A 26,061-nucleotide genomic window follows, 5' to 3' on the forward strand; every position below is an offset into this window, starting at 1 on the left:
TAATCAACAAAGCGTGAAGCAGAAAAGAGTAAAGTGAGTGATGTGTGTGTGTAAGTGTGCTTGTGTCTGTGGGTCTGTCTACTTAAACTTAACGCGTCGCAAAAAGATATATAAAAACCAAAATTGACTTTGCTCATTAACAAAGACAAAAACAACAAAATCCACATATAGCAGCTAAAAAAATAAAGGAAAGAAAAACAAAAACAGCGCCACAGTGGGCAGAGAGTCGGCCATAAGAAAGGAGAAGAGGTGAGGCCAATAAAACAAAATTGGCGGTGACTTAATTATAATTACTTTTTTCTTCGACGTTCAACACGCTGAGAAGCTCTCCACACAGTCGTTGCAAATTCTCTGAAACTTCGCAAGACCGGTTTGGGGGTTTATGGAAGCACCCCAATGAGCGCAGTTTAAGAAAAGCAACTGAGCATACCAGCTGTTTGCTGTTTGCTGCAGACGCTGACTAACTTACGAGTAAATGCTTTGCGCTGAGCGCTTCAGTTGATTGCTTTTCTTTGGAGAAGTTTTTACTTAACTCATTTTCTTCTCATTGTCTCTTTGGCATTGGCCACTAACTTGTTTGCTGGCTTGCTGGCTTACTTGCAACTCAGTCAACCAATCAACTAGCCAGCTAGCTAGCTAGCCAAATGTCTCACAGCCACTACGATTTCGACAGTCTTAGCCTACTCGGTGTGGCGAGTACAACACAAACGCTTTGAGGTACGGTACGCGTGCGCACGTTGTCGTCGGACGGTTAAAAGTTTTAGTACATCGATTTTAGATTGAATTGGTTTGGATTTGATTGTGCGCGTGTGAAGTAGTGTGTGCGTGAGCTCGAATGTGGTTCGAGTGGAAGACGAGTATATGTACGAGTACAACGTTGCGAAGGAAGTCGAATAGACAACGCAACGAAACAGAGAAGTGATAATTTCAAATTTAAAGATAACCAATAAAAAAATATTAAAGAAAATAAATTTAATAAAACGTGATACGCTGTAAATTATTGCAAAGGTATGTGAGCATGCATGGAATGTGAATTCTAAATCAATGAAATTTTCAATATAATTGTATTTTAGTTGGTTGGTAAAGTGAAGTGCGCGTTAAAGCATATCTAAATACATATGTACATATTTATGCATTTCAACAACTCCCTTTTGAAAATAATGTTTACAAACGTCACGCGCCGCACGGCAGGAAGTCTCACAAATGCGTGCAAAGACTTGCTGAAGTTGTTAAATCATTGCTATTGGCATTTATGAACGCGTGCATGTGAATTGTTTTGCGGCTGACTTGATGATTTTAGCTGCTTGCATTTTTATTGTTGTTTTTGTTGCCCTTGTACGCTAACACGCTATGAATGATAGTGCAAATGAATGGGCTCAAGTTATTTCATGGTGCATTTCTTTACGATAAACCCATTGCGCTTGCGGTTAAGCCTGAACGTTTAGTTAGAGTGAACTTCGTTGTTGTTTTGAGTTTTTTTTTGTTTTGTATTGCTTAGCCGTCATTAGCAGTCGATGATGTCAGCAAAATGTGCGCCTTGTGCTCATTTAATATATACACAAAGCGACAGTACGAGCCGTAAGAAATTGATTGATCAAAATTTGATTTGCTGCTACTCTTCTTTTCAAAAGACTTAAGCAACGAACCTGCACCGCACCTAATTATAGTTGCTGCGCAAATCTATAGAAATATTGTTTCGAAAAAACTAAAATTCATATATTTTGAGTGTTTTTGAGTGTGTATACTTGTGTGCGTCTTGCACGCTTGTGATTGTGCCTTAAATTAATCGCTCAGCACCACACCATCTATGAAGTGAGCTGAGCTTAGCTGTGCGCCTGAAGCGTTCAGAGTATAAGTAAATAAACAAAATTAATATTAAACGCAGAAGTTGGTGTATTTGATTTCATAATACTTACGCTTACTGCCAGCGCAATGTATCGCGCTCTTGACCAAATCCATAGCTATACTTAAGCTGGCAATAGCAACAATAATAAAAAGGCCAAAAGCAGCAATAATATGTAATAACAAAAACTCCAAAGCCAGCAACAGTTGAACAATCATCAGTCGCAAGCGTTGAATGAAGCGACAGCATAACCTCAATACAGTGCTGAAATTTATGCAGAAAAAGAAAAAACTTAAAACGAAATTAATAAATAAAAACACCCACAAAAGAAAATGTTGAAGAAGTACGAATAAATTACGAAAGCAAATGGAAGAATGTGAAACAAACTGAAAAATAGCGAATTGGAATGTGCATGAGTACTGCGGGTGCAAAGTTTTGTATGAAAATTTCAAAAAATTCGGAAAAAATAATGGTTTCATTTAGATAAATAATAAACGGTTTTTAAAACGTTTTATAAAATATTACTTCCATATATATATCTATATATATATATATAATTGGCGCGTACACCCTGTTTGGGTATTTGGCCGAGCTCCTCCTTCTATTTGTGGTGTGCGTCTTGATGTTGTTCCACAAATGGAGGGACCTACAGTTTCAAGCCGACTCCGAACGGCGGATATTTTTATGAGGAGCTTTTTCATGGCAGAAATACACTCGGTGGCTTGCCATTGCCTGCCGAGGGCATACTTCCATATATTATTATTATTATTATTTATTAGAATAATATAAATATTATACTAACTTAAAAACAAAAAAGAAGAGCACACTAGCTGTTTGGGCCTTCAGTGCTTTACTTCCATATAAGATTCTAGTTTATATAGCATTTTTGACAACTAGTCTCTAAATTTATAGGCCACTTTATTGTGCCGGTAAATGCATTTTACTCATTTCAAGCGCTTATAAAGCGCTCTCGGGTCAATATTTTTAAAGGCCAGTTTATATTCGCTTTAAAATGTTGTAGCTAAGATCGAAGGGTTTGAGTTCAAATCGCATTATTATTTTTGCCTAGGTTTTGAAATGAATTAGATAATTTCTGGCTAGCATTTGCGACTCTCATTAGAATTAAAGTTATATTAAGTACTTCAAATAAGCTGAGACGGTCCACAACTAAATTTGTAGTGAGATACAAGGTGGCGCAAAATTAATCGCTTTATCGGATGATGTTATAATTTTTGCAAATGCCGTCGTGCGTCAATAAAATTTGACACTTGGCCCAAATAAAGATTACCAGCATTCAAAATAATTTTTTATTTGATAAAAAAGTAATTCAAAAATAATTGGATCACTATTTTGTGCCACCTTGTCGTTAAATTGTGAATATTATTTCCAATAAATTGGACTCAAGGACGGAATTTAAATAAAACACAAAATTTTAATTATTTTATTTATTTGGTAGGCCGATATTTTGTTCGGAGGTTATTTTGCTATTATAATTCTGGTGAAATGAGATATTGCGACAGTTTTATTTCAATTTCGGATATTTTTTCCCACCAAAGAAGAAAAAACTGCTATATCATATAAAACTGCTTTATCATCAGTTAAATAACTTTAACTTAATATTGTAGAAAATATAAAAAAGCATAAAAAGAGTATATAAATAGAGATAAATAGAGCTAAATAATACACAAATGAAATTTTAAACAAAAAAATAGTTATACTGAACTAAAAATTTTGGCTCGTTATGTAACCAAAGGAAAGTGGCCTAAATAATGGGTGTAAAATATAAATCAAACTCATAAAGCTTTTTTTTGCAAAGACATATTTTGAAATAAACCAGAAGAAAAACTAATTTCCATAAATTTATTTGGCAGCAAAACATATAAATATCTACTATAATGTCCCAACAAGGAAGTGAAAAGAAATAAAATAAATTGCACGCAATAGCTACAACAACACTTAAATAATGAGCAACAAATAAGACTTTAAAATTCAACAACTACACAAATAATTTATATTTGGCAAAATTACGTAAAAATCAACAAGTCAAACAGCCAGCAGCAAAAGGAGCGGTCAACGAGTAGTGGGCAACCAAAAATTGGCAGAGTAAAAGAAAAATATACAAAAAAAATTTAATATACAAAATTTAAATAGTTACAACTGTCAAACAGCACAGACTGGTAAGTTTATGCAATTAAGTATGTAAACTGTTAGTAATTTTGGTTAATTACATGAAGAGCTGACTGTGCTAATTTGGTTAAAATTTTTCGGCAAATTTCTTTTTCACTTTTTGCATCAAACATTTATCTCAAGTTTTCATTGGCTGTGGAACTTTTTTTTAACAGTTACCTATGAAAGCATTTAATGACTGCCAAATCTTCTGTTGAAGCTTATGTAAGCACAATTAATATCTCAGCGGTGTATCTACCAATGTTAAATGTCACTTTACGCCCACTGCAAGACGTTGCCATTTACCTTTGCTGAGCGAATAGATGCAGAATCGAGTTCAACTGCAATATTTCATTATTATTAATTAATTTTCATGTTTTCGGGCAATCATTTTTGTGCAATGGAAGCTTAAATATATTAAACACATTTCGATTATATCACTCGGCTATGTGGGTGCATGAGTTCATTGAAGTTTGTTTCTTAAGTCTTTTGTATGCCAACGCCACATCGAGCTCTTTGACGATTAAGGCTAACATTTCAATAAACGAATAAATTTATGAAATTCTAATAAAATTTGGCTTGAATTTTATGTAACTTTTTTCGTAGGCAAGCATTGGATTATTAAATTGTTTGTTTTTGTGGCGGTGGATGGCTGTTCAAAAAAGTTCGAAAATAATGTGATATTATATTATGAGTTAAAAAATTAACTATTTAGCTTGGAATGCAAAAAATATTCATTCTAGGGTCTAAGTATAATATTATACTACATATGCAGTTAGCGGCAAAAAAGTGTCATAATTTTTTAATTTCAGTTATTTTTTTTATAAAAAATGAGTTTAAAAACCAAATAATGCAAGGTTTCAAAAGTTTACAAAATTCGAGAAATTTTCATCAAAAGGTGAAACTTTGCATTCAGAAGTTTTAGATAAAATCTGTGTATACAGTTTTATAGGTCATTGAATTTTGGTAGTGTTTAGTACACTGGCTCAAATATCTCGTTGGGCTTGGCATTTCTTTTGCTGATGGTATTGGATGTTGCCTTCTATCGGGTGTTGTCTTAAGAGCATGAGAACTTGAAATGATAATACAAAACAGAAATATTGTTGTTATGATTTTTTTTTATTATAATCTGGTAGATAATGTAGATAATTTCATGGCAATATGAGATCCGGCACATGTCCACCGTATTCGATCAGTGCAATTTTTGACTACTTTTTCCAATAAATGTGGCCATACGGCACCAATAGATCTTGAATATTGGAATAAATCGATTGTTAAGTACGCTGTATGGCAAGTTGCACCGTCCTGTTAGAAACAAATGAATAATTTTTGGTAACGAAAACTCAGTGAACTATGCTAAATACAAAATAAATAGATATTTCTCACCATTCACCTTAACGGTAGCTTCTCCCTCATTTCGCAAAAATTAAGGACCGATGATGTCGCCACTGCTCTATGAGCTTCGCGAAGAGATTTACTTACTGAAAGCAAATGTTCACAATTTGGAAGTGGTGTTGGGGCATTAAAGGATTAATTATGGATTGTTAAACCTTACTGAATAGAAATGTCAATACAGTTTGCCATCCTCAACTGGCAAACCATCGAACTTTTCGTTGTTGGTGTATAGTATATGGAATACACGGTACCTTTTCTAATTATATCTGTTCGATAATAATATGTTAATTAATGTAATTTTGAAATGAATAAAACTATAAATAGCGTATTTACAATTTGATCAGACAATATTCACACAAATATTACAATCCCTTGAAGTTCTAGTTTATTGTGTTTTAGCACTGTTTTGGTTTGGTGGCTGTCACGGCTCATTATTAACAATCATATACTGACGCACATATCTTAAAAATGTGTTTATCCCAAGCCTTTTCCTCAATAACTATGTGTTGATGTTGTCCTACAAATAGAGGTCTCTACAATTTATTTCTTTTGTTGATGCAATAATATTTCTTGTAGACGAGTTAAGGTATAAATAACTTTAGAAGATAGTGTACCGTGCCGTCTCTGAATATGAAGTAATTTTTATGAAAAGTATTTTCATGGCGGAAATGGGTTCCGAAAACTTGACAATGCCCGTTGAGATGCAACTTTGGTTGTTTTGTTATTTTATAATAAAAATTACAGTTAGGTTAAATTTTGTATAGCTGGTGTCTTGCACAGGGTGTTTGAAGGAAAGCGAGAGAAAACTCTTAATTCTTTTATATATATTATTTCATTTTTTATTTTATTTTTTTTTAAGCAGTTTTATTAAACCTTTTGCCTTATACAACTAATATTCTTCAAAATAGGACCCTTGAGCGTCAATACACCTTAGACTACAGGAAACATTTTTTAAACTCATCCGCCGGAATCGCGTTCAATTCGGCTGTCACAGATTTTTGGATCGCCTCGATGGAGTCGAAATACCTTCCCTTCAGCTTTCTTATCAGGCGCAGGAACAAGAAGAAGTACGGAGGGGACAGGTCTGGGCTGTAGGGAGGGTGGGGAAGCACCGAAACCCCCATTGGCCAATGCAGAGGTGCAGATGTAGGAGGTGTGCGCCGGCGCATTGTCATGATGTAGGGTCCAATTGTTGACGAGGTCGGGCCGAACCCGAGCGACGCGGGTTTTCAGCCGAATTAGCACTTCTTTGTAAAATGTCGCGTTTACAGTGCTTCCTGGAGGTACAAACTCCTTGTGGACGATCGAGTAACGTTGCTTCAACGATCGCTATATTTTTGCCACTGCAAAATCCTAACACACTTTTAAAACAGCTTTCACGCGCGGAGCGATGTTGACTGCACCGCTGTTGCCAGCGAACTGGGACCGATATCTAGTGGAAGGGGAACGATCCAACGATCAACGACCACCAGCCGATTCGGTTGATCGCTTGGCAGATGCTCCGCGCGGAAAGGCTTATTACTTTTAAATCAAACCCTGTTGTTCCACAAATGGAGGGGCCTACAGTTTCAAGCACTCACTGCACGGCAGATATTTTTTATGAGGCGCTTTTTCATGGCAGAAATACCCTCGGAGGTTTGCCATTGCCTGCCGAGGGGCGACCGGTATTAGAAAACAATTGTTCTTCAGTTTGGTGTTTCACCGAGATTCGAACCTACGTTCTCTCTGAATTCCGAATGATAGTCACGCACCAACTTGTTCGGCTACGTTGGCCGGCTTGATTCTTTTACCATTACGAAAATTTGAAATATTAAGTGAGTTTTATGGAGGACAAAAAGTGGTAAATTCTTACTTCTTCTTCTGCTAAGCATTCGAAAAAGTGCAGAAATATTATTTTCGAGTCTTAGACAGACCATAACAGTGACAAAGATAGGGCATAATACTTTCCATCTTCACGACGTCTCTTTAGCTTTTAAAAGAATACAACTTATTCTCTTACTGGCTTTACCCATAAGAATATGACTTCATCAAAATAAGAGTAGCGAGGATATTAAAGATAATAACAATTATAATAACCACAATAAATTACATAAAATTTCATATCCATATAACTGATGACATTGAAACGATTTGCAAAAGAAATTTTAACCTTTTTTGTTGGTGCTCAAACAAGTATGCAATTTGCTTAACACTGGATTTATATAACACATATTTGTACCCCTGTGCACTGGAAAATTATAAATACAATTTTTTTTGAAAATACTTCCTCCCAAGTCGAGCTCATATACATAAACGACGATCTCCCTTTGAATTAATTTCTCGAATTTCTCTTCCAAATCATTGGTAAGAGTTACTTAAGTAAACCACATATTATGATGTGATAATATTTTTTAAAGAAATTTTACCTGATGTTGTTTTTGCTTTGTATCCAGCAATAAGTTCCAGTTGACTTTACTATTCAGGTTGAATTCACTTAAAAATTCAAAGAAAAAAAAGAGTTATTTCAAAATGTATTTGATTATATACTTGTTATTGTCGTTGTAACAGCATAAGAATTGCACATAAATGTTAGAGAAATATTGCCGAAGAGACAGTAAAGTAGACTGATGTCTATGATGATACCATTGCCTGTATTGGTAATTTTCCTAGATTTTTAGAAATCGTTCCAGTACATGAGTGCCCTCTTTAGTCTCAGCATCCATCATATATTACTACAAATTCTACCCCCAGCTCTAATAAACCAATTAATAACCGGCACTCGACTTGTGTTTTTCCCACTAACTGCGATTGTAAATTATGAATTGTGCTTAAAGAGTTAAATAAATTATGAGAAAATGATAAATAAATGAAGAACTTCTTTAATACAGTGATTTCATCTTCATTTCAACAACAGTTTCATTCTCTCTCAATATATTTATACCATGAATTGTGCTTTGTTCGCATAATTGCTTGAAAACGCTTACCCAGTAGCGTATCCATTAACTAAGAAGCTTAAAAGATTCATTAATGTGTAAGTGAACATTGTATTCTACATCTGTGTGTATGTATATATGTATGAATTTATAAGCTCACATGTAGCTAAACATGGTGCTAATCTGAAGACATATACATTTTTTTTAGAACTAAGCCCATAGTGATTTCACATTCAGCCATCAGGTAAATTAATAAATGCGTTACTCCATTCTCTTAGTCGCCTACGAGTGATTACAAAAAGTATTTATGCACATATCTGTATGTGTTTATACGTATTATTCTCAGGCATATTTGGCATACGCAATAAAATATTCACAGCATACTAGCACCACGTAGCTGTCAATTCGTTTATCTACTTACATTTGGATGCATATGTGTGTGTATGTTTGGTTATTTAGGTGACTGTTGGCGAGCAAAAGATGATTTCATATATTGAAGTTCAGCTACCCAGATAAATAACTTATGCACGTATCAAAACGCCAATTGTACATACTCGTACATATATTTTCATATGGCTATTTACCCTGAAGGGAAAATCGCTGCTAAAGAACTGGGGTTCATATAGTGATTTCGAGACTAATTCGAGTACTTTTATACATCGCTATTAAATAAAAATTAGAAAAAATAAAATATATACCCTTGTGCTCAACTAATTAAGTCAGCAATATTTTGAGCAATTGGGCTATATTTATAATGTACGGTAATTTTTTTTATATGGGGAAGATTCTTAACACCGTCAAGTGAAAACATTATAAAAATCAAAGAGAATTTTGAGTCACTGAAAGTTTTATTTAACTATACTAAAATTCAATTACGTACCGAAATTTTTTCTAAAAATTCTGGTAGAAAGGTTGTTGAAACGTTTTCTTGAAAATTTGTTGCATTCTTATAACTTTTGTACAAAGTTCAAAATGTGACTTTATTTGGTATTTCTTATAAAATAAGGCAGATTTTAATATAAAAACTATTGGTCTAAATGGCGCAGGCTCAGTTTGTTCAGCACACCTTGTGTTCAGAATAATAGAAGCGCAACAAATTTTATCTTTGTTTGCATGTTTTTATAAAAGTATAATGCATTATACAACAAAAGCCATCCATATAACTCAAAGTTGCAAACTTTGTATAAAAGTCCCAAAAATGTAGGTTCGTTCGGTTGAAGCGGTTGTCGAGTGTGGGGCACTCTTAGGCTCTAATCCTGCTAAAACCAGTGTGTAATTTTGAAAAATTTTAGAAGATTCATGATTTCCACAGAGCTAAGATCTTCGAATTCGTAATTCCAAAAATTAAAAAAAAACAAAAATTCTCATCTAAATTTTCAACTCTTTTAATCAGAATATTTGGAAAACTGCAAGATATGCAGTTCATTCAATTTTAGTAAAGGGTAAGTTTGAAGTTGCTCAAAAATTGCGCTGATTTTTGACAATTTTTCGGAGGCGATGTTTATAATTTTCTTCCACATATTCTTCTTCGGCAGTCTTATGGAGTAAAAGGCCTAACACTTCAGTGAAAAACAAATGTCGAAAATGAACCAAAATTTCCAGTTAATTGTAATTTGAACTTTGATAAAAAAATATTTAAAGGGTTAAAAAACTGAATACCCATAATTTTTTAAAAATTGTTTCGAAAATTCTGAATCAAAAGTTGGAAAATTGTACAAAAGTTTGTACAAAGCTTGGAGCTGTATGCGGTACGGTTTTTGTTGTATAATGCACTATATTTTTATAAAAACATAAAAAAAAAAATTCCAAAAAAAAAAAATTATTAAACTTTCTATCACTTCTCGAAAACTACTGTATTGCTTTACGTGCTCATAACCGTTGTGTTTCTGTATTTATATTTTCAAAAGTTATTTACTTTATTTAATTTTCTGAGTTTCGGTTGCTCAAACTGTTCATGATTTTCCTACTGGGCATCCCAGTTGACTTGAATGTGTGAAAAAACTTCGCCAAAAAACCGGATTTCTGAAGACCAACAACGACGCAAAGTTGTCGCCGACAATCACCGCCGTGTTTGCTTAGTGGTTGCCGCAAAAGGCGTAAAAAAGTTGAAATTAAAGCTAACTTTGTGGACTTTTGCGGATTCACAGAAAAATGACGTCAAATGTGTGAGCGAAAAAGGCAAAAAAATTTCAAGATGTGCGCTCACATACATATTTATGTATATAGAAATAGTATTTGAATTAACAAAAACGCTGGCAAATATGTATGTGTGCTATTCCATATAATGGGTACATAACTTATGAAGAAATGCTTTAAAATTTATCAGCCAACGAAAATCGCTAAAAGGAAATGTTACAGCATTTTATCGAACAGCATTACTTCACGTTTGATGTTTGATTGTTTGAAAGTATTTCATTTACTTTATTGACGCGATTTGTATTTATTGCAATTTGTTACCTTACTTGAGTTGATGTCACGCCCATGCCGAGAAATTGTCTAAAACGGCAGTTGTTTGGTTTCATTTATCCAAGCCAAGTATTAACCTGTTTTTCAAGGTTATAGCAAAATAAAAACATCAACTTTGTTTTTTTCGCTTTACTTCACTGTCGTTTGCAAATTGCCGATTGCACAAAATGCAGATACGAATTTGTACTTGTGTATACGAAATCGGATACTAACGTGATTGCCGGTGATGACTTCGAATGTGTTGCCTTGATTGCAAATGTGTGAAAAAGCAGAGAAGAATATCAAGCCAAAAATGAGGAAAAAAACGTTAAACTGATCTTCACTAAATTACATAAAAAATGGTTTACAGCTGTGTGTGCCGTTTCCGGCCACATGGACTGGATGCTGCAAACCAACTGCTGCCAACAAGCAATGGGTTAAAAATCAAAGCGTGAAAGTTATTGCATCATCGTTGTCATAACCGTCGCACATCGACAAGCAGCGGCTGCTCCTTTGGTGACAGCCAATTTGCTGTGACATTTTTACATTGACACTTAGCGGCCTTGAAACGCAAAAGTGATGGGAAGCATGCACATATGTACATGTGTAAGTATGTAAAGTATGATGAGCGTCTGTATGCGAGTGAATATGAGTTTCAGGTAAAACGACACTAAGTATTAATTAAGTACGTTGCTTAAAGTGGATTACGTGTAGTAGGGTTATTGCGTTATCCGAATATTTTTCTACGAAATAAACTTCTAATGAAAAAGGTGCGCTCTGGTAACAAGCAAAAAAAAATAATAGTAACAATAATAATAACAATAAAAGTAAAAGTACAAAAAAAAATATATATATGTATATATATTACAGCACACAATAAAAAATTACCGCTGTCAACACACCCCAATACCTTAATCATAAAATTCTCTGCTATGCGTTTCAAATGCAATAAAAGGACCGATCCGTCGGTGCTCTTTGTCAACTACGCTTGACTGCTTACGGGCGGCTTACTTTGTTTATGGCTTTTTATTTGTTTTTGTTGCTGCAACACCTTTTTCCCACTTACGGCTCTTCTCACTCTCAGCGTTTGCTATTTGTCTGCTGCTTCTGTTTGCTATCACAGCTGAGATCATCATTCAGTAGCGTGGCAGCAAATGCAATACATATACATATATTTATCGATGTACGTACGTGCACTATGCGCTCACTCGCCGCACCCGGTTGCACCATTGCTGAACGAGTGCTATTGCATCGTGCCGTTCAAGGCAGATGACAAGCGGAAGTGCTTTTCATGGTGACACATTGAAAAATGTCTACTGTGGTGATTGACCTATTGGCCATGTGCGAAGTTTTGTGTTCATCGCGTGTCTTGATGTTATTTTTGATTTTTGATCTTGACTGAAGCATCGTTGTTGTGCGCTGCATGCGAGGTATGAGTAAAATGTATAATGCACCCAATGCATTATCTGCTCACTACACGTAGATTCTTGAAGATAATAGATAGCTGTCATTTTTTATAAATATTTGTATTGGCTGACGTGTTTTTTAGCCATGATATTTTCACTTCGATGATTTCAGGAATTAAAATGGAATCTTTGTATTTCGACACAAGCGCAGTTGAATTTCTTTTAAAATAATATACTACCACTAGCGTACACATAATTAATTGTTTGCTTAGTCTAAAAAACTTAGTCTTAGTCTATGGTATCAAACGGGCGCTTTAGTGCTACTTGAGGAGTGCCAGACTGGCACTTCAACTATTTCACCTACCTACCTACCTAAAAGCTCCACCATCCTATCCACTTCCTATGAAGAATCGATCGTTAAGGCCAAAAATCTATGTTTTGCGAGATCTGAGTGATTTTATGTCAAGTACTCCAAGTATTTTGTACATTGTCGTCAGTTCTTCTAAAAAATCGTTTATTTGTAGGCATGAGTATAATACGAAGTAAAGCGAAATTACTAAGAAAAAAAAATAGTTTTTGAGATTTACCCAATGTTGAAACTTTTGGTATAGAATTTTTTGAACTGAAAAATATCTTTTTTTTTATCATTTTCATAAACATGTTTGTGTAATTTTTTTAGAGAAAAAAGTATACCTTAAAAAAATGTTTGTAGGGGAGAAAATAACTTTTTTTGCTCAAAATTTTCGCAAATCTAAATTTTTGTGGTAATTTTTTGAAAATAGCTCTACTCAGATTCTTTTCCTTATACTTTTGTAGTTGCAGCTCAGACTAGCCCAGTAATCGCAGCAAGTTTCATAACGTGAATTCCATGACTTTTTGAGTCATATTCAAATTCATATAGCGAATAAGAGAACCAGTAGTCGCAAAAAGTATATAAATTCCAAGTACGCCCTTCGAATGCAACAGTTCGTCTTTACTTAAATTAGGCATTTTCCAATTAGGCAATTGTCCACAAGTTTATAAATATACCAGGCGATATAAAGAAGCATCTTGTATTATACTGAGTGCGACACGTATATATGTACACTAATTTACTTATCTCCTTAACAGTTGAAAATCCTGCTCTAAAACCTGAAGCTCTGTAAAAATAATATTTTAAGTTGATGGAACGCAGGCAATCCTTTACACATTTCGCTAGTTTGAAATAAAAAAAAAATTTTTTGTTACCATTACTTAGAAGCTCATATTTTGACAAAATATTATATCATCATATTAAAAAAATCGTGTACGCACTTTCATACTTAGTAGAGGTAAAGTGAAGGAAGTAGCCTATCCAGGCTTTTGTTAGTACATAGAAAAATATTTATTTAATCTTATCTTCCCATTTTAATCTCATTTCTTTTGTAAAAGACTCTAGATTATCACTATATAAAAGTCATATTAAAACTATGCTAAGCCAAGAGTTTTTTTTCCATAAAACAGCAAAAATGAAAAAAAATTGAAAAACAAAAAAGAAATTTATTTCTGAAAATGCGCGTACTTAAAAAAGTAATCAGTTATAAACGAGTGTGCAAAGTCTCGTTCTATTTACGTGCTAAATACTTACTGCAACTTGATTTACGCACAAAAGACTAAATTGAAAAATATATATGAATATATCGAAATTGCAGAAAACCCCAAAAACCCCAACTTTTCATTCCGCTCTAATGCGTAATATAATTGAAAATTTTTGTTTAGTACGCAAATTGTTCGAAAGCCCAAAAATTTCGAACTAACATTTGAGTAGCTGAGGACATGGCTCAGTAATAAAAGCAATAATAATTGCAAAGCTTTCGGGTTTTACAAAGTTAAATATCTTAACTCCAAAAGCTCGTAGTTTTAAACAATTGTGTTAATCAAAACATTTAATTACTAGATTTTAACAATCAATTTTCGGCATGTTTCACAAAAGCTTTGATAACATATATCTTAAAAACTATAAGTTTCCCACAAAAAAAAAAAAATAGAATTCTCAGAAGGCCTAAATTAAACAATGTAGAAATTTTGGAAATTGCCGGTCACTTGTTTTTGTTGGGTCATCAAACTTTTTAATCTGCCCCTCAGAAAGTATTTGACTTAGGTTGGATATGAATTTATGCAGTTTCGTTACCCAGTATGGACTAGTATATGATCTGAATCAAAATTCGATTAAATAAAACTACACTTTTTAATTATTTACTTAGCGTCAACCAAAGGATGGCCCGTCTCAGGTTCATTCCAGCAATGCAAAACTTCGATAGGCATCGGAAGAGCGTTACGAGATAACTTTGGCCTTTTCCGATCTGACCCGATCTCGAAATTTTTCACCCCGTTTCAATGAAGTGCCCATGTCGCGGCACAAACTTAACACCCTCTTTTGCCCACTTTTTTTGGCATAACAAAGAGAACTTTTGAGTAATTTTTCTTTTGAATTTGCTCTGAAATAAAAAGTAACGTTTCCAAGAGGACATCACGAATTTATTAAGTAGCTCAATATCGCCGACACAGGGTGAAAATTAGACATCTTACATCTCTTTTAATTATTGCGTCATGAGTTGAGATATGCATACTGTACGATGCCCAGGTATCTGGAGCTCTAGTACATTTTTTTGTGCAAACTATCAGGTCAGCCCATAAGTTCGTGCGTTTTTTAAAGGTGGTTTTAAAATTAACAAAAGAGATGTTAAAAATATTTCATTCATTATTTCATTTCATTATTTTCAATGTCTTCCCAACGTTTAGGCAAATTTTTAATTCCCTGCTCAAATAATTGTTGCTCCTTGGAGCCAAAATATGCTTCGATATCCCTTTTTATAGCTTCTTTTGAGGAGTAGTTCTTGTTACTCATATGGGATTGAAGTCCACGGAAGAGGTGATAATAACAAGGTGCAATATCCGGAGAGTATGGAGGATGCGGTATTTGCTCCCATCCAAACTCGTTCAGTTCTTTCGTTGTCGTGGTGAAACAAATTTTTGCGTCTATTCACTAAAGACGGTTGATTTTTTTTAAGTGCTTCATTCTGGTTTGATAGCTGATGAGAAGAGGTGATGAGAAGAGAATAATGATAAGCAGTTATCGTCTGGTTTGGTTCTAGAAGTTCATAATAAACAATACCGCCCATATCCCACCAAATAGACAGGAGAATCTTCTTGGGGTCGGTTTTGGTGTTTCATCTTTATATAACCATTGGCGTTTGCGAACAGAATTACTGTTACCCATTTTTCATCACCAGTAACGATACGGTTCAAAAAACTTTCATTTTCAAGCCGTTTCAGCAGCTAAGAACACACATTCACTTTCTGCTGAAGGTTGGCGACGGAAAGTCTATGCGGAACCCATTTTCCCAGCTTTGAAACTTTTCCCAACTGAACCAGGTGACTGTGAACTGTTCCGTGCGATGAATTTAACCTCTGAGCTATCATATCGACTGTCAAATTTTGCTCAGCTTCCACGAGTTCGAGCATTCGGGGCATCCTCCACGTCGCAGTTACCAGTTCGGAATTTTGAAAACCACTTTTGCGTAGTCCTTACACTCACGGTATCCTCTCCGTGAACAGTGTTTATTTCTGCAGCAGCAGTTGTTGCATTTTTACCACTTTTATAAAAAAAATACAAAATATGCCTCTTATACGCGTTCGAAGATTCCATTTTATTTTTTAACAACACCTGCTTCTATCCGCGATTAAAATCACTTTTTGAATGCACAATATATCAAAGAAAATATAAATAGTTTCGTTATATTCCGCGAATAATTTTTTGTATGCAAAATTCGTACAAAAGTGAAATTATGGGTAAAAAACGCACGAACTTATGGACAGCCCTGATATGCATCATCCAACAACCATCAGTTCGAACTCGGCAACAAACTTAATCTATTGACTATTGCGCATATTACAATGACTACAAATTGACCGCGCACACCCTTATGTGCTTGGTTTCGCATATTCATATATTGCCATGACTACATTTTCAAAATGACATTAATTTTTAAAGAATCTAACGTAAGTTTTATAGTTTGCACGCTAGCAGCCCAATCTGACTAAGCTACGTGTATTAGCGTAAAAAACGTCGTACTCATACAGAGTTCACATATTTTAATGCATTGTACTACATTAAGTTTTAAACTCGCTCATATATAAGTATATTTATGTTCATATTTACATGTAAAACGTGCCACAACAGAGACCATTAAAATTTGCCTGCAGCTGTTATTAACGACCGTCTAGCCCATTAAATCACGTCTGGTTCTGAAACTTTCACTAAATTGCTTGAAGAACAAAAAATTTGTGAAAACTTATATTTATATACATACTCGAACGTACGAAATATATATATATGAATATGAAAGCATTTCAGTACCGATGTATTCAGGTATTTGAAAAAAAAAAAAAAATACTGAGAAATACTTATTTCTAGAACTGCCACCCAGTTGAGAATGTCATTAAATTTACAGGCATTACATTTACATGTTCCTAATGGCAATTTAAAAAAACTTTCACCCAGCGAAATTTTTTCTAAGTGAAAAATAACATTAGAACATGCGCTCACTTGAGTATTTACATATGCACAGATATCTGAGTTCATTAAAAAGGCTAATGTAAGGGTATCTTTAAAAATTACTATTAATCATAACTTCCAACTGTGAACTAGAAAATACCCATAAAATAAAATTATGCTGGTAGACAAATCGACTTCCGTGAAGCATACATGCGCATAAGCACAAGCATATAAATTCGAATATATAAATGTATGATTTATTCATTTCCAGTAATATACTAGTACGCCTGCTAATGCCTTAATAGCGAGTGTTTGTATGTGCAACAGCAAGCGGCAATGGCGATCGTTTCCAAGCGGTACACTGTCTATATTCTACTAGGTACATATGTATGCACACTTTTGTATCTGCTCACCTAAACCCCATATGTCGTGATGTGTGCTGACCGCCGCCGGAAGAGAGGAAAATTAAAGGTTCTGAATCAAACCGCAAACTAACTGCAGGGATAAAACAACAAAAACTTATTAGAACCAAGTGTCTGGAAAGCAGCTAATTTGGGGGAAAAGTTGACGGCAAGAACAACTAAAATAAATGAGCACTTGCAGTGCAGAGGTGAGGAAGGGGAGATTCTCCGGCAACGCCTTCGCGAGTATGTACTAATAACCAGCGGGCGTTAGCTAATTACAAAACGGGATTAGGTAGAAAGTAGACATAATTGTACAAAAATAATTTTTTATTGTTTGACTTGCGATGTAAAAAGCAGACGCTGAGTGTAAAATTTGTGTTAGTCAACAGAGATTATAAAGCTATCTGAGGGAGTACACGATAAGTTCTTTTAAGTAGATATGATTAAAAGGGGAAAATATGGACCATAAGATCCAGGTATATGTGAGGTATGAGCACATACATATGTAAATATTTGTGGATACATATGCCATTATGCATACTAGTGACCCCATCAACCATTCTGAAGACGAGTCTCATTTGCGTAGAGTAACTAAGAATATAAAAAAAAAATTAAAAAAAAAATTTGAGTTGCCTGAAGGTTTGCGGTAGTTAATTTTAGAAAAAATCCATTTAAAACGAAAAGGTAACTTGAATTCGAAGACTTTTTTTAGTCTACAGCGAGAGTCTCACAAGCAGTTAGCTGTTTGACTCAGAAAAACAAATTCGAATTTAATAACTTTAAAATTCCGTTAAGGCTAAAGTTGCTTAAAAAACGTTTCTGTCTTCCGCATATCTGTTTTTAACAACTTATATATTATATATTTCATACATATTTTGTTATAGTCTTTTGGTAATTGCCACCAAATTTTTTTGAAATCATTTCAATTGCGCAGACTGAAAAAAATATGAGACAATATGTAAAATATGGTATTAAGAGGACAGATATCTCTAAACGGCCATATTTTTCCTGATTTTCATTAAAATTATTTAAAATGAAGAAGTCAATATATTTTTTTCAAATTTGGCAAACAGTTTATTTATACATTAAAATAATATAAATTTATTTTTTTTAATCATTTAAAATGGCGGATGTACACTCAATTCTTCCAGGAAGGTCTTAGCGGTGCTTCTCAATCGGCGGGCATTATTGCATTGGCGTCAGTGACCTAAATACAAAAACAAAACTAACATATTTTTTGTCTATTAATGTCATAATTTCTATATGAATTAACAATAAATGAAAAAAAAAATGGCGAAATAAAATGCTTAAAAATAAATGAATTTTGGGGCAAATTTTCCTACTATTTTTGCTTCGAACAAATAATTTTTTCGAAAAATTTTCGAAAACTTGAAACACATAGAAAATAATATCATAAAAAAGATGTGTGTAAAATTTCAGGAAGATCAGTCAATAACTTTTCGAGTTATCGTGTACGCCAATTCGAAAAATATAGTTTTGAGAAAAACGCGTCTAGAGTTTGAATACAACGTAACTATACCTCTCCCAGTGCTCGAACGCAAAGAACAGCAAATTTTTTTGACATATTTTTAAAGGATTATATTAACATTTTATGAAAAAAAAAAATTCTTTTTTGCGAAATATCACAGGTATCTGTCCTCTTAACTAAGGTTTGCTGTTTTGCTGAATTTAAATTCATGGCTTACGTTGAAAAATTCGAAATAGCCGGTCCAATACCCCGCTATTTTTTTTAAATTCGTTATGGCTTGATGAAAGCACACCTACACTTCGCTACTTTTGAGGCTGCTGATCAAAAATGGCTGGAAACACTTTTTAAAGATAAATTGGACTTGTTTCAAGTTATTTACAATGATGGTTTCAGGTTAATTACTTACAAATATGAGGTCATATTGGAAATTTAAAATAATGGGTCCAATATGGTGGATTAAGGTGCTCTTATAAAAGATAATTTTATTTGGTTAAATTTTTGTTTATCTTTATTGTTTTTCTAATTTAGTCTGGGAAAATTTGTATTATTTTTTAATTTCTTTTATTCTTAAATTTTTGGGTAAACAATTTTTTAGGGTAAATTATTTAGTTTTTATATTTGTATGTTCCATTATTTTATAATGTTTTTTTTGTATGTCTGGTTTACATTTCAAACTGCTGCATTCTCTTGAGATCTTTGCAGCTACTCGTTCCATGTTTGCAACTATTTTATCAAAAAAAAAAAGAACCAAGTTGCAAAGTTTTACAACTTTCCGAATTTCTAGATCTTTCACCTAAAAAATTATCCAAGGTATCAAGTAAATAGTACACCCTGATTTGATCAAGTTATTATAATTTTCGTAGGTGGGATATATATGGTGCAGAGACGTTAAAGGGTTAAATTTTTTTCCCCAAAATTGGTTTCCCTTAATTCTCTGCTTCATAAGTCTTCAGTCATTCAGATCCATATTCATATTCAGTTCAAACTAGTCTCAAAGACTTGTACAAAATTAAAACTGAATCTTCGGCAGTGAAAATAATTTTGGTCCAGTCCATATTGTTAAGACAGTTTCTTCTTATAACCATATGTTTTTTGCTTCCGAATAATGAAGTTTAAGGTTTGAGGTTTCATTAAACTTAATTTTAGCTTTCTATTCTATCCTCCTTTTACTTATATGTAGTGATTTAAAAGTACTTCTCCAGACCATTTTTTCCTGGCTGTTTCCTGCTTGGCTTGGAGTTTAAGCTTAAAGTTTAAGCTTTATTTGAGCTTTCTATCACGTTGCCTTTTTCATAGTAAACTAAAAAGTTCCATAAAACTAATTGAGGAATATTTAGTCTCAGTTTTCTTAAAATTGAGAGGGAAAAGACGATTTGTAATTCATGTTAAAATCTTTTAACATTGAGCAACTGACATATATCTTTAGGAAAAAAATTTGTTGGCTAGTGCTGCATTTAATTTATTTTTCGACTATTGATATAACTTCCTCTTCGACACATGTAATAATTTTCCATTTTTATTAATTTCAAATCACTGAAAGAATAAAATTATATCTTTGGAATATCCAGCAAGAGGGCATAATTCTAAAGGCAATCAAAAATTGTTACCTGTGACCAACGGATAAAAAACTGTTCGCTTTTACCTCTTTGCCTTTCATACTTTGTGCTAAGAATCTCCCCAATTATAAATTAAAATTTCATAAAGCAATCATAATTGTTGATTTTTGTTACATTCTTTGTTATTTAGCTGATCGTATTCTATTTGGTGGCAACTAATTAACACGCGTCGAAGCATTGAAGGCGCCAAGAGCTAATCGAAAAGGGAACAAGAGTGTCACACATACACGCACACATACAAGCATAACCACGCAAATGCACTACTACGAGCTCTTTTCATAATTAAAAAAGAAGACAGCAATTTCTTAAAAATTCAATGTGCACTGTGAATGCGTTTGCTCAAGCCTATAAAAAAGAAAACAAAAATTAAATAATAATTATTTTAAATTTTTCCTACGCTTGTTATGACTTCAACAATGGCTGCTGTGTACGCTTGCGCACCTCTTGCAGCGTTGAAAATTTAGATTTATTATCGCTCAACAAGCATGAACAAAGTGTGGGCCGCAGAGAAAAGAATAGGATTGGCTGCTTCAAGTGTTGGCATAGAGCAGGATTAGAACCAATAGAGCTGTGGCATTGCAGTTGAAACACTTCCGTCCTACATAGAAATGGATTTTGTGGTTGCACATCTGTTAATTTTCTTTTCTTACTCAATTCAAGTGGAGAAGTAATTATCCTATTTTCTTGATTACTCTTCTGCTTGATAATGTTCTTCTGCAATGATGTTTTATAGAGTAAAATGTGAGTAAAATGGTTGTATAATTAATAATCTTCAACACAATACCATTTTCCTTTCATGTAAATAAAATGATTTGACGAATTGCCATTTAAATACCTAATTTGTTGTTTTGTTTACTCAACTATCAAAATATTTATAGTGAGCTATTAAATAAGCTAATTATATACAAACATACACGTATATATGTTTGTGATTACTATTTTTCCACATTCACAGATAGATGTACTGTTTGCGTGTGAGAATGTAACCTTCTGTCAACTTTGTGAAAATGCTTCCTCAAATTCATTGATTCGGGTCAAAACAATAATGGAGCTACTGGCTTCATTACGTTAATAGCTGCCAGGGCTATCAACAAAGTTATAATTTTGAGATTTATTCAATGTTGAACGCTTTGGTGTATAGTTAATTGAAGTAGAATCTTCAGCTCCTTTCAATATCTTCAAAATTTTTTTGTTTTTATGTTTTTTGTTTATAATAAAATATATTAAAAACACTTATTTGAAAAAAATATATATTTTGTGATTAAAAACTTTCTATATTTTTAGCGGACTTTTACAGTTTCGATTAATGAGCCAACATTCTCAAGTTCCTTACTTCTTTTTTTTTAATGGTTTACCTTTGTCCGTTAAAAAATAAATCAATCATTGATGCATACTCTTTTGTTAGGTGTTTAGCCAAGCACCTCTTCCTATTTGTGGTGGGCATTTCGATGTTGTTCCTCAAATGGAGAGACCTACAGTTTTCATGGCAGAAATACACTCGGAGATTTGCCATTGCCTGCCGAGGGGTGACTACTATTAGCAAAAGATGTTTTGTATTATTTGATGTTCATGCACAGCGATTGGAACTTATGCACTCCCGAATGGTAGGTAGGTAGGTAAAATGGCAAGAGTACCACAGGCACACTTCAAGTAGCACTTACGTGCTGTTTTGATACCATAATGTGGACCATTACCTGCGCAAAGAAAAGTTATGGGAAGAGAAAACCTTCTACAGCCATCCAGTGCTGTTGATGTAGTGGAGGAGAGAAAAGTGTTCTAGGCTGGAGAATTTCTTCAAGTCATCCTCAAAGGGCACGCTAAGGAATCTCAAGCGCCTAGCCGCCAGAGCCGGAAATTTGCAGAGAAAATGTTCATCAGTCTCTTTCTCTGTAGGATCCCCACAGCTTCTGCAATAGGGGTTGTACGGAATTCCAAGCTTCTTCGCATGAGTACCGATCACCCAGTGACCAGTGAACACCGCAATGTGAATGGCGGGGGAGTCCCATCACCTTAAGCGTTCTATTTCTATCGTATTGAGGCCATATTGTTTTCAAAATAGCGAACGATGAGACAGACCTCGATCTGTCTTGCGCTTTCCCTAGAAAGAAATTGTGTAGTTTCCCTTTAACAACGGACAGCGGGACACCGATGTCTGCGAGGGAGACAGCTGAAACCGGTTCTGTCGACCCCTTCCTGGCAAGCTCGTCGGCAATTTCATTTCCTTCTATATTCCTGTGTCCGAATGGTAGTCCCGCAGCAAACCTTTCTGTTATGGCAGCCGTTATGTCCGTTAACGCACACTACTTTCGCCTGAGAAGACCTCTACTAAAATTCCGACTCTACAAATTTACTACTATTCAGATTTAAATTTTAAATATCAAATTTGATTCTCATAGGTAAGAAACATTGGGTTAAAGTCTTCCACAAAAATATGCGCCATTAAATTTTATTATATACACTTAAAGACAATATTAATGGGGAGTTCAGTTTTATACGAGTTCTTTCATATAATTTAAGTCAACTTGACCCTAATTTGGCATTAGTGCTTAACCCTAATTTGCTATTAGGGAGACCTTAATACATTTTAAAAACTTGTGACGTTTAGAGACAAAACGGCTGGTGGTCTAATATTCCAGAGCTCTTCTTTTCATAATTGCTAGTGATAATGCATTCTTGTCTTTTTCTCCCAATTCGTATTCAAGGTGTTATTAAAAACAAAAAAGCGTTCATTAAAAACCAATTTTCTTAAAATATTCACTTAATTAAGGCCACTTACACACATTCGTATAAAACCAGCAATCATTTGATTGATTGTACATATTTTATTAAAAAAAATAAAGTTACAAAGAAACACACAACATACATACATACATACATAAAATCTTCTCCGTTTCTTTCTTTTATCTTTTTTATAAAAACTCTTTACTGCTGAACAGTTACGCGTTTTCTTTGTATTTCATGTCTCTAAAGTAAAAAGGAAATAAAAATAATACAAATTAACAACTTTTCTGATAAATAAAAAAATGATTCTTAGAGATGGTCATTTTTATACTGCCGCCATTTGCAAAAATTATAAAACTTCCAATAGAGTGATTAATTTTGCGCCATTTTGTATGAATACTTAGGAACTAAAATCAGCAATAAAATCGAGTTGGAAACAAGTTTAAGTCGCCACATTTATAGTGAATGTGCTTTTGACAATGCAAATGTTCAAGAAAGTTGACTGACTGCTATGAGAGCTGCTGCGGCGGGTGTCGTTACCAGCAATGAGTAATATGTGTACAACAATAACAATTTGAATGAAATATATATGTATATGTATATGTTTAAGTGTTATATATATATATATACCTACGTGCATAAGTGCTTATATAAGTACAAAAAGTAATAAACAATCGCCCAAAAATTTGTTTATACGAGTACATAAATGCTTTTTATAAAAAAGAGCAACCGACCTTGAAAAAATAAGATTCGAGGCGGTACAAGCAAAACAACTTTAATTTAATAAACAAAAGCCGTCATAAAGTAAAACTTTTATGTGAGAAAAAGTACTTAAAATGACCACCAAAACCGGAATAAAGACAACTAATGGCATTTATTGTTGAGTCTTTGAAGAATTTAAGTACAAAATCGCTATGTACAGTGAATAAAAAACTTTGCGCACGTACACGTTTGCAATTGAAGGTAAATTTGGTGCAACGAGTTGCTCGCTTAAGTCTTTCATAAAGGCAGAATAAGCTTTTAGTTACATGCCTACACAGATCTATATAAGTATATTTAAAATATTTTTAATAATATAATAAATTTCTTAGTCATTTTTAGAGCATATACTCATTCGTCTGCCGTTATATAAAGAGCATATCTTCAATATTTTTATATACACAGTGGGAAATGAAGGTAATATGTAGATGTTTGCTTGCCACTCATACTTACCAAAAGGTGTTGCCAAAATAGCTAACTTTTTCGAATAACATTTCATTTCATCCCACTTATGAATCTTTCCATCCAAGTGTCCGTAAGTTAAACTTGAGGTAGCAGAATCCGATCTGGTATAGACATTCCCGCTAAAACAAGGAAAACAGCGTTAAATAACTACATCGCGGAGGCTTATTGACAAGTTTAGACAATTTATCTCTCTCTCGTTTAATTTTACATTTTTTTATGAAAACTTAGTTCATTCTCTAACATAAACTTTATAAATACAATTTTGTGGAAATTTAAAAAAAGATCAGCTAATTTTCATCAAAATTTTTAGTACAATAAAAAGCAATTTTGAAGTGGCTCAGAAATTGCGTTGATTTATCAGAATTTGTGTGCTCTCTCTGTTCCATATATAAAAACAAATATGTTGCTAAAACTTGTCAATAAGTTTCTGTGTTATAGGTAGTAGGAAATCGGTGCTCATTTCCCATATTACAAAAATCCAAATCAAAATTTCTGAATCTATTTATTAGATAGTGATGAACTTTTGGTACCTGAGGACGTTATCAATTGAGGAGAATGACATTATGCTGTCGAAATGATTATAGGCATCTTGGTCATTTTGTTGCGAGGATTTCCTTCATATCAATCACATAGATTGCGGCAACAACAGTATGGACATTTTTTAGTATGTGTAACTGCGAGAGAACACTAGATTTTGTGCCAATGCAAATTTTTGCGCTATCTGTGAAGATTGAAATCTCATCTTCTCTTAGAATGATATTAAATCCTAAATCACTTCTGTCGAAGAAGGAAACGTTCAAGTTGAAGACAAGGTTGATCTCTTTTATCCCTATGACCTGATAATTAGAGTTGCTATATTTCATTCCATTTCTGTTACGATGCTGAAGATAAATGCTGAATAGATCAAGACACTTTTTCCGTCTCACTTATTGAGTAGCTCATTTCTGAGGATGTTTCAATGACCATGAATTCGAATATATACATATATATATATAATATGTATAATTATGTATATATAATTGGCGTGTACACCCTTTTTGGGTGTTTGGCCAAGCTCCTCCTCCTATTTGTGGTGTTTTGATGTTATTCCATAAATGGAAGGACCTACAGTTTCAAGCCGACTCCGAACGGCAGATATTTTTTATGAGGAGCCTTTTCAGAGCAGAAATACATGCCATTGCCTGTCGAGGGACGACCGCTATTAGAAAAAACTTTTTCTTAATTTTGATCTTTCACGGAGGTTCGATCCGACGCCCTCTCTCTGAATTCTGAATGGTAGTCACGCACCAACTCATTCGGCCACGGCGGCCGCCGAAATCTACCGAAATAAGGCTACGAGTGCTTTGTAAATGAGTTTTTCATTGTTTAATAAGTTTCAAGTTGATTGTGACAGACACCCGAGTCAAAGTAGTAGTCCGACTATCAGAAAAATGTCTCACAATGCTCCAATAGGGAAAACCTTTGGTAGTTGAAAATATTACGGTTTTAAAGTCACTCGGAAATTGTGACATATAGAAGAATCATCTATCCTCAAGGGGTCACAGTAGACCCAAGTTTCAACCAAGTCTCATAAATGGTGCTTTAAACTATGAAATTTCCTATTCCAATTAGATGTTGGTTGAAGGAGTAGCCCAAAATGCTGTTAATTCTGTTTGGGCTGTACAGATATAATCAGTACCTTCCTTCTCCTAAAACTTAACTGCTAATACGTCATGCCCAGCACAAGAATATCATATAATTACTAAACAAATGCGTTGGGTGTAGAAAAAACCTTCTCATACACGAACTTCTTTGCTTGCTTTCGAATAAATTTTGGCAATAAATTCACTGATCTGTATTTTTTCCAAGCACGTCAGCTACCTTAAAGCAATTGAAAGCAACTGTAAATTAAATTAATTACCAAAAACATCAGCAATTTTGCTAA

General features: G+C 33.9%; 1 protein-coding gene across 2 annotated transcripts in view; it reads left to right on the plus strand.

The window, feature by feature from the left end:
- Positions 1 to 648: 648 nt before the first annotated feature.
- LOC129243527 (uncharacterized) overlaps positions 649 to 26,061 on the plus strand; it is a 178,483-nt gene continuing 153,070 nt past the window's right edge. The window contains exons 1-2 of one of the 2 annotated variants that reach the window (XM_054880601.1): positions 649 to 1,008; positions 3,715 to 4,020. The gene's annotated coding sequence lies outside the window, so the exon portion shown is untranslated. The remainder of the gene's footprint in view (positions 1,009 to 3,714; positions 4,021 to 26,061) is intronic. The other variant, XM_054880604.1, reaches the window with a different exon arrangement.

The sequence above is a fragment of the Anastrepha obliqua genome, chromosome 4 (genome assembly GCF_027943255.1).
Source record: "Anastrepha obliqua isolate idAnaObli1 chromosome 4, idAnaObli1_1.0, whole genome shotgun sequence".
Lineage (NCBI taxonomy): Eukaryota > Metazoa > Arthropoda > Insecta > Diptera > Tephritidae > Anastrepha > Anastrepha obliqua.